Genomic DNA, 18,631 nt, shown 5'->3' on the forward strand with positions numbered 1-18,631 from the left:
CTCACAATCACACACTCTCACATATACCCACTTATATACTCTTAGACGCATATATACTGCCTTTCATATATGTAGTTGGTCACACATGTACCACTGAGATATACATTCAATCCCTAACACACCCATACATACACTCACTCAACCATACAGTTCATCACAGATGCACTCTTAAAACCATGCACCCACAGAATCACCCACTCACACATCTATGCACACACCCTACCCACACAAACACTCAGGCACCCATACAGATACTCAGACAACCAATCCATAACCCATATAGACACTCATATAGCTATTCACAAAACCATGCAGCCCCTTATACACCAACAGACAGACACATTCAGACATTCACACAGTTTAGTCACTAGTCTGCAGTAAGATACATTTAATGACCCACTTATAGAGTCAGTTACGCACCTAGGAAATCATCCATTCACACACTTGTACAGCCACTCATTCTTCCACAGGCCTTTCACTATAAATATATAAAACATATTTAAACTTTACAGAAACACACAGTCACTGGATGACATCATCAGTGATGTCATCAGTGATGTCATTTGAGATGCCATCAGTGATGTCATCAGTGATGTCACTGACCATGTCATGAGTGATGTAATATGTGACGTCATCAGCAGTGCATTGCGGGGGCGCGAGTTATAGTTAGCTGAACTAACTATAACAGGGGAATTTCTAGGGTTTTGTACGAGGGAAATGTCCAGCTAACTATAACACCCCTGAAACCTATGGTTTTTTCAGTGAATTTCTAAGGTTTTTTAAATGCCAATTCCTAACTATAACGTGCATGAAACCTATGGTTTTTTTCAGTGAATTTCAAAGGTTTTTTCAATGCTAATTCCTATCTATGACTTATCTCTGAAGATATCATGTTTAATGAAAATACTTTTTTATCACCATTTTTTAAACTTCTTTTTTCAATTAATTCTTTTAAAAATTAAAAAATAATATTTGAATTTAATGGGTTTTTCAAACACATTTTTTATATTTCTCAAAATATTTTTTTAACTATATGTTCAAAACTTTATTTTCTATATATTTTTTTCATGTTTTTGGATCCGCGCACCCTAAGCGCACCGTGCCCGATCCCTACGTGATAGCATCCGCACATGGTATGCGTCGGGTACGTGGTTAGTGCGCGATTCCAATGTGACCGGTACGCGACTCTCAGCCTATACACGTTCGATCTACGTAACGCGACGTTTTTGCGCTTCCGCAATGCGTCATCTGCATCTATGACGCGGTAGGTGTGCGGATCCCGTGAATTATTTAACATTTAAATAAACATATTTATGTATTTCATGTGAATATTAATTGAAGACAAACTCTAAACTAGTCTTAAAAGTAATATATTTTTACATCTAATCCTATAATTTTTTTTAATTCAATTTCGTGGATGCGTGCTGGGTGCGTGCTGCGTAAGCGCAGGGTGCGCGGATTCCATGTGACCTGCAAAAAAAGAGATTTGATTGGTTCATTACACTTCCTCTTCTAACTACTTAAAGACCCCACCCATTTCAATAATTCTTCTTTGACCTTCTTTAGAGGACCATCTCTTTGGAGAGAAGAAGATTTTTTAGACTAAGTTTACACTTAGCTCTAACTTTTTTCAACCAAAAATGGCTTCAGGGCAGCAGGCATCACCTGCATCTCCTCATATTTCTGAGGATGAATTTTTGGAGGAGGCACCACCCAAAGAACGTTTTTCTTCAGTGGTGTGGAAATGTTTTACTTTTCCAGAGGGGCAGAATAAGACCAATGCCACCTTGGTCACGTGCAAGATTTGCAAAAGAGTCCTGTCGGGAGGGGATCCTAACAAAAAATACTCGTGTGTATGATGAAGCACATGAGGACCCTTCATCCAAACAATCTTGCACGAGAAGAGTGCAGACGGATGAGAAACACTCCTGCTCCTGCGCCTTCCAACTCATCGCAGCCGAGCACTTCAAGAGTGCATCCATCAGCCCAAACCTTGGACATCCGTCCTCAATTTCAATTTTTAAAAGTGCTCTGCACTAAGTGCAATGCGGCTTTGTGTTATGGTGAGCAGTCGATCGATCGGATCTGCTGCCGGCAAGAAAGTCACATTTGCTAGTTTTTTTTTTTGTTTTTTTTTATTGTTCCCTATAGTTCATTGTTTGGTTTCTCCTGTTTTTATTTATTTTTATTTTTTTCAGAAAAAACTAAAAAATCACAAAATTGTTAGAAAAATCAAAAACAAAATATAAATGAAGAAAGAAGAAAAAAAAAGGTTTTTGTAAGAACTAACTTTCCTGGTTTAAAAAAAGAGCTACATTTCTTTGTTAGTGTGTGAAAGTTTAGATGAATGTATGTGTAGTACGTAATTGACTGAATGAAAGCATTAGTAGCGTATGGGGAATGTATAAGTGCAGAACTATGAGGAAGTGCTGCAGCATCACACAGTAACCTCTTTAACTACAGTGTGCTGTAGTACTTCCGAAGCACAGGGATGCAACATATGTACATAAATATGTTGCAAATCTATGCTTCTCTCTGCACGGCTGCTTAAACTGCAGCCATGAGGTGACACAGGCACCCTTGCACCATAGTGCAAGCATATCTGTGTCATGTGCTGTTTGTTTTTCTGCAGGAAGACACACCTTCCTGCACAAAAACAATGAGAAAATGCATTTTTCTCCTTCAATATATGCTGAACATTTCAGCATGCATTGAAGATATAAAAATGTGGAGAAATGAAAACAATTCTCCTTGTTGTGCTTTCCTACACCAATTTTACAATGGTGCAGCATTCACACACATATAGAGATTCATGATTTCTAATAAATCTAGACATGTGTCTTGTTCTATGAGTATTCACTGCAATCATGCACAACAACACTTCTAGAACACCCTTTCAACGCAAAGTGGTGTGCATAATGAGGTTGTATTTACATGGAGTAAAAAAAGTGCACAGAGTGCCTTTTCCTCTCTTTGTAAATATGAAAGAGTGTCTTGCGCAATAACTATGTTACAAAAAGTGACATATTTCCGTTTTTAAAATTCCTTGCGAATGATACAAGGTAAGCACAGAGTTTTGTCTGCAAAGATGTTCAAAGAAGAATGATTGAAATAATTGCGGTCCTTCAATAGCTAAAATAGGAAATATTATGAATCCCTCAAATCTCTTTTTTTGCACGCCACATGATATCTGATTATGGTCAGATTTCAAAACTACATAGGTATAAACAGAGTGTTTTTAGAAACATGTTTCAACTTTGTAGCTTCTTGCAGACCTCCTCATTCTGCATATTGAGACTTAGTTAAACTTACTGTTAGAATCCGGGTTCTCTGGTTGGCACAGGTAGGTACTTGTGATAAGCAGGGAACCTTTCCTCTAGTCAGAGTAAGGGGTTACACTCCTAAAATAACCCCTGCTCACCCTCTAGGTAGCTTGGCGCGAGCAGACAAGGCTTATCTCAGAGCGTTATAGGTTAAGCATTTGTGAACACATACAGTAACCCAGTGACAACACTACAAATGGACACCAAACAGGTAGGTATATTAAAAATAAGGATTCTTTATATAGGATTATCACAAGACCATTAAACGATTAAAAGTACACAATACGGTTGCTTAGTTGGTAAAAGGTTGCTTAGTTTCTCTCAAGTTCTTAAATGCGACACTTTAAGTCAATGTACCTCAGATGCGACACGCAGGGCAACGAAAGTGTTGCAGCGATGCAGATGCGTTGAAGTTCTTGGTGCAAAAGAAATAAAGACGGGCTCTTCCAGATGCGTGACGCTTCTCCGAGGTTGCGAGAAGGCCCGATTCGATGCGTCAGCTACAGCGGCGTCACCTTTGACGAGATGCGACGACAGCGGCCTTGGCAGCGGCACTCTTCTCCGACGTTGCGAGACGCTTCCGCTCGATGCGATGCTGCAGCGGCGACACCCCTTCTGCGAGGTGCGGCAACCGCGGCTCCGACGGCGGCACGCTTCTCTGTGGATGCGAGACACTTCCGGACGATGCGAGACGCTTCCGCTCGATGCGATGCTGCAGCGGCGACACTCTCTGCGAGATGCGACGGCAACAGCTCCGACGGCGACACGCTTCTCTCCCTTGCGTGTCGCGCTTCCAGCTTCTTGCGACACGCAGTCCCTCAGAAGGCCCAACAACAGCAGCAGGCACTTCCAAAAGACTTTGGGGAGCTGGGGATGAAGTCCACTGGTCCTGGGACTTCGTTCAGGGGGCAAGCTCAGTTCAGGCCCTTGGAGATCTTTAAGCACAAGTTGAAATAAAAGTCTTTGTAGTCTTTTCTCCTCTCCTTCAGCAGCAAGGCGACCACTGCAGGCCAATCCCCCAGGTCAGGGACAGTTACTCCTCCTACAGCTTTTCCAGTTCCTTCTCTTCTGGCAGAGGTTCTTCTTGTTTCAGCAGGATCTGATCTAATTTCTTGGGAGCAGGGTCCCAATACTTATACCCCTAATTCATTTGTTCCTCGGGGGTAGAGGGGCCTTTGCCCAGTCCAAACCAGTTCTTGAGCACTCTGTTGACATGACTCGGCCTTTCTATTCAGGGTGCAGGGCAGAGACATCAGCCGCTCCGCAGGAGGCGGCGCCAGCATTGTGGTAGCAGAGCACAACCCTATTCAGAGCCCAGGTGTACTCCTCCCACCCATCTGACTGCCAATATTCCTATTCACCACCAGGCTACCTAGTCCTGCCCTTCTGGGTTTCCCCAGCCCTGTCACTCACACAACCAGACAGGCAGATACACATCATAGCAGAGGCGGGCTGAAATGGTCAGGCAAGCAAATACCAACTTTCTAAAAGTGGTATTTGCAAACACAGAATATTAAAATAAACTTTGCTAAAAGATGTATTTTATTATTCTGAGTTCAGGCATACTAAACTCGAATTTCTACCATGTTCCCTGGGTCTGTTAGGATCATAGAATGTAACAATTCTGACAGCCCATTCTGGCCTATGGAGAACAGGTAGCCTTACAATAGTGAAAAACGAAAATGGCAGTAATTCACTATTAGGACATGCCACACACATCAGGGCTTGTCCTACCTTATGCTTACAATGCACCCTGCCCTTGGGCCTACCATAGGGGTGACTAATATGAAGTTAAGGGAAGGTTTAGGGACTAGGAAGTGGGGGCACTTACCCAGTCAGCATGACAGTACCAGACTGCACGCAGGTTCTGCAGTGGCAGATCCTAGACACATTTTACTAGGCCGCTTCTGTGGGTGGCACAACCAGTGCTGCAAGCCCACCAGCAGCATTTGTATTTACAAGCCCTGGGCACTCCTGGTGCACTTTACTGGGGTCTGACAGTAAACCAAATAAGCCAATCATGGAATCCAACCAATATAAACATTTTAAATAGGGAGCACTTGCACTGTGGCACTGGTTGGCAGTGGCACAGTGCCCTGAGCAGCTAACACCAGCAAAAACATAGGAGGCACAACAACAAAATGTGGGAGGGAGACTCACGCCAAGGTGCCAGGTCTAACACGTGTCCCCTCCAGCTGAAAAGTGGGGAGAACTACCCTACCCCAGGGAGTTCCTCATCACTAAGGCGGAAAAATCTGGACAGACCGTCCGCATTGGCGTGATCTCTACCAAGGCGATGTTCCACCGTGAAATCCATCCCCTGTAGGGAAATGGACCACCTCAACAGCTTTGGATTCTCACCCCTCATATGCATCAACCATCTGAGGGGCCTGTGGTCTGTCTGAACCCGGAAGTGAGACCCAAACAGGTAGGGTCTTAGCTTCTTCAGCGCCCAGACCACAGCAAATGCCTCACGCTCAATAGCACTCCATCTCTGTTCCCGTGGTAGTAACCTCCTGCTAATAAAGGCTACAGGTTGATCTAGGCCCTCCTCATTAATCTGTGAAAGAACAGCCCCCACACCATGCTCTGAAGCGTCTGTCTGGACGATAAACTCTTTGGAGAAGTTGGGAGCCAAGAGCACGGGCGCCGTGCACATAGCAGCTTTCAGGGCCTCAAAAGATTTCTGACAGGTGTCAGTCCAGATCACCTTCCTGGGCTGCTTCCTTGAAGTCAGCGCTGTCAAGGGGGCAACGATGTTGCCATACCCCTTGACAAACCTCCTGTAGTACCCGGTGAGACCTAGGAAGGCTCTCACCTCTGTCTGGGTTTTGGGCGACTCCCAATTCAGGATGGTTTCTATCTTGGGTTGAAGGGGTGCCACCTGGCCACTCCCAACTTGGTGTCCCAAGTACACCACCGAACCCTGCCCGATCTGGCACTTACTCGCCTTGATCGTGAGGCCTGCCCTCCGCAGCGCCATCAACACTTCCCAGAGGTGGTGCAGATGTTCCTCCCACGTGGAGCTAAACACTGCGATGTCATCCAGGTAGGCTGCACTGAACGAATCCAGCCCAACCAACACCCGGTTGACCAACCTCTGGAAGGTGGCAGGGGCATTTTTCATCCCAAAGGGCATAACCCGGAACTGGTAATGCCCATCAGGGGTGGAAAATGCTGACCTCTCTTTGGCCCCCTCGGTTAAGGCGATCTGCCAATACCCAGACGTTAAATCAAACGTACTGAGGTAGTTGGCAGCCCCTAGCCGATCTATGAGCTCATCAGCTCTGGGGATGGGGTGTGCGTCAGTCCTAGTGACCGAATTGAGTCCTCTGTAGTCCACACAGAACCGGAGTTCGGGTGTGGCTCCCGGCACGGCAGCCTTTGGGACCAAGACCACTGGGCTGGCCCAAGGACTGCTTGAAGACTCAATTACCCCAAGGGCAAACATCTTGGAGACCTCCTCCTTGATGCAGGCCCTTACCCTGTCAGTCACCCTGTAGGCCTTGTGCCTCACAGGTGTACTATCCCCAGTGTCCACATCGTGGACGCACCACTCAGTGACACCGGGAACCAGGGAAAACAGGTCAGAAAATTGTCCCAGCAGCTGGCGACAATCATTCTGTTGCTCAGGGGTCAGGGTGGAAGAGAGGATGACACCATCCACTGACCCATCTTGCTCTTTGACTGACAGGAGGTCAGGAAGAGGCTCGGTCTCCTCCTCCATCCCAGCATCTGTTGCTAAGAGCATGCCCACTTGGGACCTCTCCAAGTGGGGCTTGAGGCGGTTGACATGGAGGACCCTTAAGGGGTTCCTAGGAGACTTCAGGTCCACCAAGTAGGTAACAGGACTCTTGCGCTCCACAACCTCAAAGGGACCGGTCCACTTATCCTGGAGCGCACAGGGCTCCACGGGGGCCAAGACCCATACTTTCTGCCCAGGCTGAAGCTCTACCAGAGTGGCATTCCGGTCTTACCACCGCTTCATCTCCTCCTGGCTGGCTTCCAGGTTTGCCTCAGCAAGTTCCCTGAAACGCCTAGTCTGGTTTCTGAAGGCCAGCATGTAACTATATACATTCTGGGGAGGTTTCCTGGGAGATTGCTCCCAGCCTTCCTTTACCAGACTTAGAGGTCCTCTCACTGGGTGTCCGTACAGCAGCTCAAAGGGACTGAACCCCAGAGACTTCTGTGGCACCTCCCTGTAAGCAAAGAGAAGGCACGGTAAGAGGACGTCCCACTTACGCCTCATGGGTTCCTCAAGACCCATTATCATGCCCTTTAGGGTTCGGTTGAATCTCTCAACCAACCCGTTTCCTTGGGGGTGGTAAGGTGTGGTGAACTTGTAGGTTACACCACACTCTTGCCAAAGGGACTTCATATATTTAGATATGAAGTTGGGACCTCGGTCAGACACCACCTCTAGAGGGAATCCCACTCGGGAGAAAATTCCCATCAGCGCACGTCCCACCACGGGGGCCGTCACTGTCCTCAGAGGTATGGCTTCCGGGTACCGGGTGGCATGGTCCACCAGGACCAGGATGAACCTATTGCCCATCGCTCTCCTAGGGTCCAGTGGCCCTACGATGTCAATCCCCACTCGCTGGAATGGGGTACCGACCACAGGGAAGGGTTGGAGTGGAGCCTTCTGCTTCCTTCCACTCTTCCCACTTGCCTGGCAAGTTTGGCATGTTCTGCAGTGAGTATCTGAACTCCTGCGCATTTGGGGCCAAAAGAAGTGGGTGACAAGCCTTTCAAAGGTCTTGTCCTGCCCCAAATGTCCTGCTAATGGCACATCGTGAGCCAGCCCCAGTAGGAAGGCTCTGAAGCGCTGGGGTACCACCAGCACACGGGCTGACCCAGGCTCAGCAACCTTAGGCTCAGAATACAGGAGGTCGTTCTCCCAGTAAATGAAGTGTGTTCCAGACTGGTCACCGTTGGCCTGGTCTGCAGCCTGCTGCCGCATACCCACAAGAGAAGGGCATTCTTTCTGCTCCCTGCAGAATTCTTCCCTGGAGGGTCCTCCTTCCTGCTGCCAATGGGTCAGCTCAGGCAGGTCCCCCAGTTCAGCTATCTGTTCCCCTGTAGGTTCCAGGGCATCCCCCTCAAGGTCTGCTCCCTCCTGGACCATGGGAACTTCAGGAGCCGGTTTCCCGCGCCCCCTGCTCCTTCTCTCTAAGGCCGGTCCCTGGGCCTCCCTCTCAGGCTCCAGGACCTCTTGAGTACCCCTACTGGCTGCCATGGACCGTGTGGTGACACACGCCCAATCCGGCATACCCAACATCTCCAGGTGAGCACTCCGCTCCACCTTAGCCCAAGGTGAGCTCTCCAAGTCGTTCCCTAACAGACAGTCAACAGGCATGGCGGGCCTCACAGCTACCTGAAGAGTACCAGAGACCCCCCCCCACTGAAAGGGAACCTGAGCCACTGGGCAGTGACTCTCGGTGTTGTCAGCGGCAACAACCGGATAGAATGCTCCTGGGACAACCTGCTCTTGAGACACCAGGTGGCGCTTGACAGCCGTCACACTGGCTCCTGTATCTCTGAGAGCTTCAACCCTATGGCCATTTATGGTCACCCACTGCCTGTATTTTTTAGTGTTCTCAGGCAGCTGGGTTTGGGGGACCACTTCACAGTCTCCTAATGAGACAAGGGACATCTCTGAGGGACCCCACCCACCTTGGACATTCACCTCCTCCCCCAGGGCTACACTAGTCACCTGCCGGGATGGAGCACCAGTGGGTGCGGGTTTACCAAATAATGGACACTTCACATCAGAGGCAAAATGCCCCAGGTTACCACACTTGTAACATCTGATGGGCCCCTTCTGAACAGGTGTACCTGTCGGGGCCCCGGTCTGCTTCTGGGGTGGGGGAGGCTGAGAACCTTTCCCTTGGTTCCCTTGGGGATTACTTTGGGGCCCCTTCTGGAACTCCCTCTGTTTACCCTTGTCCCCCCCACTCTTCTGCTGGGGACCCTGCCCACCTTTGGCGGAATCTCCCACTTGACCCTTGTGGACCCTGGTACTGACCCAGCGGTCCGCCTCCTCAGCAAGCTTCCTAGGGTTAGTCAGCCTACTATCAATCAGGTGCTGGCGTAGCTCAGGAAAACAATTACTAGACAAGTGCTCCCATGCCATTAAATCAAGAAGCCCTTGAAAATCATTAACTTTGCTACCCTTCACCCAACCATCCAGTGCTCTGCAAAAAAAAGTCACATACTCAACATATGTACTGTTTGGAATCTTAGTGCATCCCCTGAACCCTTGTCTATACAACTCAGGGGTCAACCCATACCTAGACATCAAAGCAGCCTTCATATGGGGATAGGAATTATAATCATCTGAAGGAAAATCCAGCAGTGTATCCCGCCCCTCACTAAGGAACCGTCCCCACAACCCCGCTCCCCAATCTTTCTCAGGGATCCGGTGGGAAGACATGGCTACCTCATAGGCCTTAAACCACTGCCCTATGTCATCATTTTTAAAAAATTCCTTCACTACATCTTTGGGTATGTACACTCTAGACTCTACCTGCACTGGGGGTGTGCTGCCACCAGAGGGAGTGCTTCCCAAGCCCTGGGCTTTCAAATCCAGCTCCCTCATTATTCTGTCATGCTCCATTTGGATTTTTTTCTCTTCCATTAGCATTTTTCTCTCTTCCATTTCCATTCTTTTTTGTTCCATGGCTAACTGCCCATTTAGTTTGGCCATCTCTATTTCATGAGCTCTGGTGTCTTTCCTGTCTGCCAACTCCTCTGGAGATAAACTTTTGTCAGAGACACTGCTACCTGCAGGGGAAGGGCTTCTCCTTCCTCTTGAACCCACTGGCACCTCTGCATTCTCATCATCACTGGCATTCCTTGCTTCTACCCAGGCCCTCAGCGCCGTGTAGAACCCTGTTTTGTTTTTACATCCAGTTGTAGCAACATTAAACTTTTTGCAAAAGAATTTCAGCTGTGATAATGTGTAGCTGTCTAGTTTCTCTTCTTCCCATTTAAATTCAGTATCCACAGAGACTATGGATGATGCTTTCTCCACCATGGTTAAGCTTGGCAGTGCTCAAAAATAGACAGTCCAAAAAAAAGAAATCTACCAACAAGTATTGGTTGCGTTTAAGGTCTGCACTCACTAAGTAGTGTTCACCAATCACTGTACATGAGTCACAAATGCAAATACAGAATCCTCACCGCTGACCACCAATGTTAGAATCCGGGTTCTCTGGTTGGCACAGGTAGGTACTTGTGACAAGCAGGGAACCTTTCCTCTAGTCAGAGTAAGGGGTTACACTCCTAAAATAACCCCTGCTCACCCTCTAGGTAGCTTGGCGCGAGCAGACAAGGCTTATCTCAGAGCGTTATAGGTTAAGCATTTGTGAACACATACAGTAACCCAGTGACAACACTACAAATGGACACCACACAGGTCGGTATATTAAAAATAAGGATTCTTTATATAGGATTATCACAAGACCATTAAACGATTAAAAGTACACAATACGGTTGCTTAGTTGGTAAAAGGTTGCTTAGTTTCTCTCAAGTTCTTAAATGCGACACTTTAAGTCAATGTACCTCGGATGCGACACGCAGGGCAACGAAAGTGTTGCAGCGATGCAGATGCGTTGAAGTTCTTGGTGCAAAAGAAATAAAGACGGGATCTTCCAGATGCGTGACGCTTCTCCGAGGTTGCGAGAAGGCCCGATTCGATGCGTCAGCTACAGCGGCGTCACCTTTGACGAGATGTGACGACAGCGGCCTTGGCAGCGGCACTCTTCTCCGACGTTGCGAGACGCTTCCGCTCGATGCGATGCTGCAGCGGCGACACCCCTTCTGCGAGGTGCGGCAACCGCGGCTCCGACGGCGGCACGCTTCTCCGTGGATGCGAGACACTTCCGGACGATGCGAGACGCTTCCGCTCGATGCGATGCTGCAGCGGCGGCACTCTCTGCGAGATGCGACGGCAACAGCTCCGACGGCAACACGCTTCTCTCCCTTGCGTTGCGCTTCCAGCTCCATGCGACACGCAGTCCCTCAGAAGGCCCAACAACAGCAGCAGGCACTTCCAAAAGACTTTGGGGAGCTGGGGATGAAGTCCACTGGTCCTGGGACTTCGTTCAGGGGGCAAGCTCAGTTCAAGCCCTTGGAGATCTTTAAGAACAAGTTGAAATAAAAGTCTTTGTAGTCTTTTCTCCTCTCCTTCAGCAGCAAGGCGACCACTGCAGGCCAATCCCCCAGGTCAGGGACAGTTACTCCTCCTACAGCTTTTCCAGTTCCTTCTCTTCTGGCAGAGGTTCTTCTTAATTCAGCAGGATCTGATCTAATTTCTTGGGAGCAGGGTCCCAATACTTATACCCCTAATTCCTTTGTTCCTCGGGGGTAGAGGGGCCTTTGCCCAGTCCAAACCAGCTCTTGAGCACTCTGTTGACATGACTCGGCCTTTCTATTCAGGGTGCAGGGCAGAGACATCAGCCGCTCCGCAGGAGGCGGCGCCAGCATTGTGGTAGCAGAGCACAACCCTATTCAGAGCCCAGGTGTACTCCTCCCACCCATCTGACTGCCAATCTTCCTATTCACCACCAGGCTACCTAGCCCTGCCCTTCTGGGTTTCCCCAGCCCTGTCACTCACACAACCAGACAGGCAGATACACATCATAGCAGAGGCGGGCTGAAATGGTCAGGCAAGCAAATACCAACTTTCTAAAAGTGGTATTTGCAAACACAGAACATTAAAATAAACTTTACTAAAATATGTATTTTATTATTCTGAGTTCAGGCATACTAAACTCGAATTCCTACCATGTTCCCTGGGTCTGTTAGGATCATAGAATGTAACAATTCTGACAGCCCATTCTGGCCTATGGAGAACAGGTATCCTTACAATAGTGAAAAACGAAAATGGCAGTAATTCACTATTAGGACATGCCACACACATCAGGGCTTGTCCTACCTTATGCTTACAATGCACCCTGCCCTTGGGCCTACCATAGGGGTGACTAATATGAAGTTAAGGGAAGGTTTTGGGACTGGGAAGTGGGGGCACTTACCCAGTCAGCATGACAGTACCAGACTGCACGCAGGTTCTGCAGTGGCAGACCCTAGACACATTTTACTAGGCCGCTTCTGTGGGTGGCACAACCAGTGCTGCAAGCCCACCAGCAGCATTTGTATTTACAAGCCCTGGGCACTCCTGGTGCACTTTACTGGGGTCTGACAGTAAACCAAATAAGCCAATCATGGAATCCAACCAACATAAACATTTTAAATAGGGAGCACTTGCACTGTGGCACTGGTTGGCAGTGGCACAGTGCCCTGAGCAGCTAACACCAGCAAAAACATAGGAGGCACAACAACAAAATGTGGGAGGGAGACTCACGCCAAGGTGCCAGGTCTAACACTTACCTTCACAGTAATAGGAATAAAAAATGGTACACTTTTTTTTCACATTTTCATTCCAATCTAAATTCATAAAAATTGCTTATTTTAAAATTTGGATCTGTGAAAGAAAAGGAAAAAAAAATTATAACATGTAATAATACATTTTTTACAACACAGCATAATTTCCACAAAGTATTTTTTTTGCCTTTTTTGCTGTTCTCAGAATATATTAAATTTCACTAAAAATATGATTTCAATCGTACTCATCACTTAACAGCGGGCAAAAAAAACCAATCTCAAAAATTGTTAAAAAACAACAACATGCTATTCTCAACAAAAAAAAAACGAGATACAAATCACAGATATATAAAATGCATACAGCTAACAAAATGTTATAAGTTTAACTTCCAGAAACTGTAAATGTTGTCGCTTTAAAATATTCACCGAATCTAAGGATGAATTTTTGGAGGTTGCACCACGCCCACAACGTTTTCCTTCAGTGGTGTGGAAATTTTCTACTTTTCTCGAGGGGCAAACAAAGACCAATGCCACCTTCGTCACGCGCAAGATTTGCAAAAGAGTTCTGTTACGAGGGGATCCTAACAAAAAAACTTCTCGTGCTGCATGGCAAGTATGATGAAACACCTAAGGACCCTTCATCCAAACAATCTTGCACGAGAAGAGTGCGAACAGATGAGAAACACTCCTGTTCTGTATCTGTAAAAAAGAATCACAAATAAATGTATATTAATAACTTACAAATTTACACTATTCCATTACTGTACAAACACATTTTATATAAAAACTGACTAAGAAACTATAGACCTGAACCACAAGTGTGACGATGGTTAAAACACTACATGCATAGGGCATACTACTTTGAAGCAGTTCATGCCCTAAAGCCTACCTCACTAAAAGACTACATGCTAACTGACTAAATGATTACAGTACTATAAGGAGACACACTGGGTGAGTGACAGGGTGTTTGCTAGAAGTGTATGAATACTAACTAGGGAATTGAAGGTGTGAAAGACAACTGTGTAGGTGATTAGAGGACTGCATCCATACTGGATAGGCATTTGAAGCAGTCCATGTGCTAAGGCCTGGCTCACTGCATGAGTACTTGGGTACTGACTGAATGATTAGAGTACAGCAAGGAGAGTGCCTAGGTGAATTTATAAGTGGTAGGCTTTTGGCGCAGGGAATGGATTAGTACTTGGTACTGAATGGGTCACTAGAGGAGTGCAAAGGGAGTGATAGGATGTTTGCTGGACTGTATGGATACTGCCTAGGGAATTGAAAGTGTGAAAGACAAGTGTCTAGGTGGATAGAAGACTGCATACATAGTGGATAGGGGTTTGAAGCAGTCCATGTGCTAAGGCCTGGCTCAGTGCATGAATACTTGGGCACTGACTGAATGATTAGAGTACTGCAAAGATAGTATCTTGGTGAATTTATTTGTGTGTTTGGGTTTTGGTACAGTGAATGGTTTAGTACATGGTGCTGAATGGGTCACTATAGGACTACAAAGGGAGTTACAGGGTGTTTCCTGGAAGTGTATGCATACTGACTAGCGAATCTAGCAGAATCTACATATTTAATTACAGCACATTAGTGTCAAAGCATAACTCATTTAATCAACACATAAGCAAAGACTGGCTTCTAATGCTACTAAAACTTGACAACATGACAGGTTTTAAAAGAGTTATCTGCTAAAAAATACACGATGTTACCAAATGCTTCTCTCACAGTGGTTCCCAAATGCACACAGACTCACAGTGTGATTCTAGACAAGCAACACTATCCCTAGCAGCTTACCAAAACTCATTCACTACTGTGCAAGGGGTAAGGAGACTACACACAATCTACATATTAAAGTACAGCACATTAGTGTCAAAGCATGACTTATTTTATCAATGCATAAGCAAAGACTGGCGTCTAATGCTACTAAAACTTGACAACATGACAGGTATTAAAACAGTTATCTGTCAGCAAATACACAATGTTACCAAATGCTTCTCTCACAGTGGTTCCCAAATGCACACATACTCACTGTGTGATTAAAGACAAACAACACTATCCATTGCACTATACCAAAACACATTTCTTCATCTAGAAGAAGTACTACATTTTAGTATAGAAACATAACTCATTTCACAAATTCATAAACAATGACTGGTTTCTAATTCTACCAAAATATAAAAACAGCACAGTTATCTGTCTGCAAACACATGAAAAACACAAATGCTTATCACAGAATGGTTTCTACATGCACACGCACTGTCAATAAGATTGTAGAGAAAAAAAGTACTCCCTACACTTTAGCAGGAGAAATACATTAGTCTGATTAAAATCTAAGTACTCTACATACATCCCCTCACAATTAAATAACTCACCTTTCAAGTTGTTTTGTAGATTAAGAAGTATATCAGTCACACACCAGATTTTCTTTTACAGAATCTCTGCACTGTGCACCTCTCAGCAAAAACAAAGAATGGAAAAGTTTCCCTTTCATTTTCCACACATATACATGTAAACATCAAATCACAATCCTTCACACATACACTCAAAAGCAAACACACATTTTTATTGGTTAAACATTTCAACCCTTTCCAACTGAAATACATTTCAACCCTTCCCCCAATCTGCCTTCTGCTTATTACCATAGAAACAGGTCATGAAACACTGCACTGAGCACACAGGTCACAAGTTCAGCACACAATGTTGCTAAACAAGACAGGAAGTGTGCTTGACTTTTCAACATATCAGCTTATCATATATAATATGTTCCTCACAGTCTGCTTTTGTAAACCAATAAGAATCATACCTTTAACAAAGAGAAATATGCACCCTACCTTTCAGCGTAGAAAGTAGTCATACAACCAATGATTTCTTGTCTTTTTTCCCCAAAAACGTCCGTGGATCCGCGCACCCAACGCGAGAGAATCCGTGCACCCAACGCGATAGGATGCGTGCACCGTGCGCGCATTTCGCCGTTGTTTTTTTTTTTTTAAAAGGGGGCCCCAGGGGGTCCTTCTGGGACCCCCTAAGCACCTCTAGAGGGTCCGAGTATTTCTATTCTGCCCCCTTTATATGTTTTACACACTTATCCCCCTTGCTTCTTCAGCCTCGCTTCTACCGAGGCAGAAAATGGCCGCCAACAGTTCCTGGTTTCCAATGTAGACAGACACTCGACAGCCAATTAGCATTCAGCACACGATCGGGAGGGTGCGCGCTTGGTTCGGGGAGGGTGCGCATATGATGCTGGTAGGGTCCGCGGATCCTCCCCGGCCACAGATATTTATGTACTTTTAACTCTAATTTTCTCAGGAACTACTGAATGGATTCACACAATTTATGCAAAAGGCACGAGTCTGAACTAAGGACTATCTCTTTGTCAAATTTGGTGTCATTCCGTTCAGCGGTTCGGGCTGTAACGGCGACAACAGATCCTATGGGAAATTGCATGGGAAAATGCGTTTTGGGACCCCCTTTTTTCTCGGCCCCCGCTTGACAAATGACCACGAAACTTTCAGGGTAGGAGCGGAGCGGAGCTGGCCAAAAGTTTGGAAAATTTCGCGTGGATTCGTCAACCGGCGCCAGACTTATTGGGAATAGAATGTTGCGGATTTCCTATGGAAAATAGGTCCTAACTATAACTATCTACTGGCGACCGCCAGTAGATAATATATGTGTGTGTGTGTGTATATTATTGAAACTTAACTTGTATAAAGGTCACAATGTGTGATATGTTATATTATTTTCCAAACATATGTATACATTTCTTTGTAGCTATGTATCTGTATATTTATTACTTTACTCATACTGTAGAAATAAAAAGTCATTAAAATACATCCAATGCACTACTCTATATCCCACCTGTTAGCAGTGGGTTTCTGGATGACAGAGGTATGCACCCTGTCCATGAAGGAACCACAATCATAGTCACCGTAAGTCACAAAGTCACTATAAATTAGCCTGTACTCGCCATCTGGTAGCTTGGCACAGAGAAGGGAGGCCTAACTTGAGTCAATATAAAAAGTATTTGTGCAAAATATCAAACAGTAATACAGTGAAAACACCATAAAAAATCTCCACACCAGTTTAGAATAACAGACCATGATTTTATAAATAAAACAAGACCAAATGAACAACAATCCAATAAATAGAAGTCAAGATATGAATGTTTAAAGATTAAATGTAAAAATAGCACTTAGAAACAGTAAGCACCTAAAGAGTTAATTGGTCGCGCTGGTCTGGGACAAAGTCAAGAGTTCAGGCCGACTGCAATGGAGCGCAGACCGGATAGGGAACTCATGGAGGCCCTGCTCAGCAAAAGTATCTTAATTCTGGCCACAAACAACAAGATGCGGGGTGCAGCTGAGAGATGCATTGGTGTTGATGCTACAGTTGAGGAGATGTGTTGGTTTTCTCAATGCAACAGTGGCGACCCACCAGTTAGGAAGACAAAGGGTGGTTGCAAGATGCATTAGTTCTGAAGCTGATGCAGCAGGTTTCTCCACCTAGTTGAAGGGATGCGTTGGTTGTCCTTCTGCAGTGGTGGCGATGCAGTGCTCTGATGTGGCAGTTCCGATGGTGAATGTGCTGGTTCTCATTGCGATACGCCGGTTCTGGTCCCACAACAGTGGCGATGCGTAGATTCTGTTCTCGCTCTTCCACAAGAGCAAGCACCTAGGTCCACTTCTAATGAACCAATAAACATTAAACAGGAGTAGGAGGGAAAGCTTGGATGTCACTGAGTCTTCTAAGAACAGGATGCTAGTCAGTTAGCCATTGGAGCCACTCTGGGTCAAGTGATGAAGGTCCGGTCTTAGAGAGTAGCAGGCAACAGGGCAGCACAGCAAGACAGGAGTCTTCCAGAGCAGTAGTCCAGCAGTGTGGCAGTCCTCAATGCAGCATTTCTTCTTCTTGGCAAGTGAGTTTCAGGTCGAGAAGTGCACTGAGTTGGTAGGGTCAGAGGTCCAGTACTTATACCCAGAAGAGTCTCCGAAGTGTACAGAGGTCCTTTCTTCCTGTCCTGGCTCCAGACTTACTACAGGGGGCTATGTAGCCCTTTGTGTGTGGACAGGGCATAACCTATTCAGGTGTAAATGTGAGGCTGTGCCTAGCTCCTCTCTCCCTTCCTCGTAGGAAGATGCATGAAGTCAGACCCAGCCTTCCTTTGTGTGTGTCTGTCTAGAGGGAATATACAATGTGAACTGCCACCCAACCCAGCCAGTGATTAGAGACAGGCAGCCGACACTAAATGGCTAAGAATAGAAAAATGCCTAAAATTCTAAAAGTGATATTTCAAAAAAGTAACGAGAAATACAAATTTACCATTACAGACGATTTATCATCACCATTCCATAGGCACTAAACAGGACAACACTACCTTCTCTCCAATAGGAATTACAGCTTAATCAATATAATAGGGAATCACAAAAGTTACCCTGTGAGAGAGGTAGGCCTCTCAGCAATGAAAAACAAATTTATGACATATAAAACTTAAAAGTACATGTCCATCCTTTTAGTTACATAGCAGCCTGCGCTACGGGCTACCTAGGGCTTTCCTTAGGAGTGACTTATATGTAACAAAAGTGGCGTTTTATGCTTGGCAATTGGTTTTAAATGCCAAGTCAACATGGCAGTAAAATGGCACATACAGGCTCTGCGGTGGCAGGCCTGAGACATGTTTAAAGTGCTACTGGTGTGGGTGGTACGATCAGTGCTGCAGGACCACTAGTAGTATTTAATTTACAGACCCTGGGCACATGTAGTGCACTTTATTAGGGACATATAAGTGAATTAAATATGCCAATTGTGGATACACCAATCAATCAAACCATGTTTACGGGAGATGCACATTCATGGTAGCACTGGTTCACAGTTGTAAAGTGCTCAAAGTCCTAAGGCCAACATATAGAATCAGCAAAATT

At 45.9% G+C, this 18,631-nt stretch overlaps 1 pseudogene; it reads right to left on the minus strand.

Moving 5' to 3' along the window:
- LOC146862280 (serine/threonine-protein kinase RIO2-like) overlaps positions 1–18,631 on the minus strand; it is an 85,842-nt pseudogene that overhangs the window by 21,919 nt on the left and 45,292 nt on the right.

This window comes from Triturus cristatus, chromosome 2_2 (assembly GCF_964204655.1).
Source record: "Triturus cristatus chromosome 2_2, aTriCri1.1, whole genome shotgun sequence".
NCBI classification, from domain to species: domain Eukaryota; kingdom Metazoa; phylum Chordata; class Amphibia; order Caudata; family Salamandridae; genus Triturus; species Triturus cristatus.